Raw genomic sequence first — 3,163 nt, forward strand, 5'->3', positions numbered from 1 at the left:
CAGATCTCTGCTCCTTTAAATGCGCGAATGTGCAAATAAAATATTAAAAGAATCAAGGCAAAATTTTTACTTTAAGCATTTATTCTTAGTAACTAAAATTTAAAAAAAAAGATAAGCTGGTTTATTGAATTTTTTTATTTCGTTTTATAAACGGGAAAATTTTTAAAATTTTAGTAAACTGTAACCGCATTGAAATCATCAAAAAGAGTCAATATTTATATGCAGAGCAATTTTTCTTATTACCCCTCGGGGTAGTGTATAGCGTGAGGATGCCTGTGAATCCTCAGGAAACAGGATGACCCCTCAAGGCATGTTTTCAAGCATGCGCAGTATACTAATCATAATGAGTAACGCCTCCTCCCTGTCCTTCCTAGTCAGATGACTACGCGATAGAAAATGGCGAGAAATGGCATTTCAAAAATGTGACTACTTCAAATTTATCCAAAACTAATCAAGGATTACATAAAGGGTATGTGACTATACTTTATTCAAAATATTTATTATCTGCCTTTTCACTAGAAATTTACATCTCCTTAAGAGTTGAATGATCATTTCTTTAAAATATTTAACTAACGAAAATCTTTGTTTGATGTCAAAATGTGCAATGACTGGTGGATTACCAGAGGAAACCCGAATAGAGAATGATTTTTAAATTTAAATATGTTTATGCAATTCTTAGTAATAGTATTTAACGAGCATTTAATAATATATAGAGAAAAGGCAGCAATAAATATATAGAATAAAATATATTTACTACTCATAATACTGTGTTCCCTTTTGTTCACTCATTGACTCAATAGAATATTCATAAGATTGCCATAAATGACATAAGAAAAATAAATAAAAAAACATTTCATCAAAGCAATATATTATTTAAGCAATAATGAACTTCTAATCACTGTTATAAAAAAATACTTTATTTTCTTATAAAAAAAACATTAAATTTTCAGAGTTCATTTCTTATTCCCAAAAATTCGTTTGAAATTAAATATTTATATATAAAAATATAGGGTTTTTTTTTTTCATTAATTTTACTTCATAAAACTTTAAAATATGCAAATTGATGTGCAATATGCAAATTTTTACTTTAAACTTCAAATTTTTTTTATTACTATTATAATTAAGGTGACGTTCCCATTCTTTATTACTAAAAGCATTCCGAAAACAAAAAATCCAAATAAATATTGAAAAAAAATACCTTTTAATTTTACTTTAATCTAAAAATATAGCTTCTTAAGAAACATTTGAAATTTTAATTCAAGTACTTAAAAATGTTTCAATCTTCATAATGCATTTGTTTTTTACTCAAATTTATCAATTTCATTTCATATTTTGTTTTTATACTCTTTCATTCAGTTGATAACAAAATATGTTACAATATAAAGATTTAGTTGAATTAAATCATAAAACAGAGTCTTTGCTAGTGTGGATTATATATTTTTTATTCTGTTAATAGATGGCTGCACCAGTTATTTAAAATAAATAATAATAGTTTCTTTTAGTTAGTGGAGACGTATATCGCCAAAAGATGGCACTGAGATACATTGGAATTTTACTTTTTGTCTGGACTGTCAAATCTAGTGGGAGGGGAGGGGATGTTTGACGGATGCTCTTAAATTAGTGGGAATAGTTTTTTCTTCTCTTTTTTTCTCACCGTTTTTCCCTCTTACTCCTTTCTGAACACTTAGCAAGGATATAAGAATGATTTCTCGTACTTTTTGTATCTAAATTTTTAAGATGTCTCATTTCACATGTTTCTGTCCTTAGATTTTTGCTATGATTTTTCATTAATAAAAGCACTAGCATATTATCTTTTGGTTATAAAATTAATAGATAATTTAAAGGATCATTAACTGGAAAATGAACCTTTTATTAATAAAATTATTCTTTATGTTTGTTATACTTTTTTAATTAACATGCATGAGAATTAGCCACCCACAGCAAATGTTTGTTTCACATCAGTGTATCATAAATATTCATCGTAGAGTTAAAACCTTTGTTTATTTTATTTACGAAAATATTTCACAATTTTCTCCAATTGAAAACATTTGATGTTGCACGTAGTACTTTCATTTATTATTTATTCATTATTATTATTATTATTATTTTTTTTGCATTCTTTTTTCTACTGAAATTCGATGAGTCACGAAAAAAATTTCTTAAAATAGTCTATAGTGATTTTATTTCCATAATTTTACTTTTACTATTATAACAATGCAAACTGAGAAAAAAATCTGATTTAGGAACTTTGGATAAATGTTTTGCTTACTCTTTTCATTATCTATAGTACTCATTGTAACTTTGACAGTAAAACGTATTTCAAACTGCTAAAAAAAATTTATATTATAACGTTTTATTTATTTATTATTTTTTTATATATATAAAAATCAACTGTACATATAATATTGAAACTTGAAATATGGTTCTTGCTTGAAATATGGATAATTCAGAGATGCTCTCTGTTTCCCTAATTCCCCATCAAGAGAGAAATCATTAACCCTTTGGCGCTGGCGAAGCTGTAGTGATGCCAGCCAACGCCACTTTCCGTCATTATTAACAAATCCTGAGCCATTTTTAAGGATGGGCCTGGCCCAAGGCATGAAGACATGTGGCAAATGATTGAATTAATACGTTCTTGTAGAAGGGGACTCGAAACTTGATTTCTAAAGGGGTGGTTTGTTTTACTCAATTACTGCACCAGTTATACAATTCTTGGAAAGAGGATTTTTGTATGCCAGCCAAAAACAATAGAACAATACAAATATTTCTTTCTATACATACATACTAGAACATACTTTATGTTTCTTTTTATTTTTGAAAAATTAAAATTTTTATATGACAGAAAATTTGAATTATGTGTTTCAAATAATACTTGTTTTCTTAAATGTATTGACCGCACCTGTTTTTTGAGAAGCAAGTTTAAAAAACGAAATTAGTAAATTGATATTTTTCTTTTATATAAAAATAATACAAAATCATTATTTGTACAATTAAAATAATTATTATGAATATGTAATTATGAATTTAAAATTTTTAAATTTAGCGAATAAAAAATATTAACGATAATTCTAAATTTATATTGCAAAAATTCATTTATGAAATCAAAATTCATAGCTACTAATAAATATATTATTATTAAATAAAAAAAATTCTTTTATGATGA

This window comes from Parasteatoda tepidariorum, chromosome 5 (assembly GCF_982258835.1).
Source record: "Parasteatoda tepidariorum strain Cologne lab strain chromosome 5, Ptep-v5.0, whole genome shotgun sequence".
In the NCBI taxonomy this organism is placed as follows: Eukaryota; Metazoa; Arthropoda; class Arachnida; order Araneae; family Theridiidae; genus Parasteatoda; species Parasteatoda tepidariorum.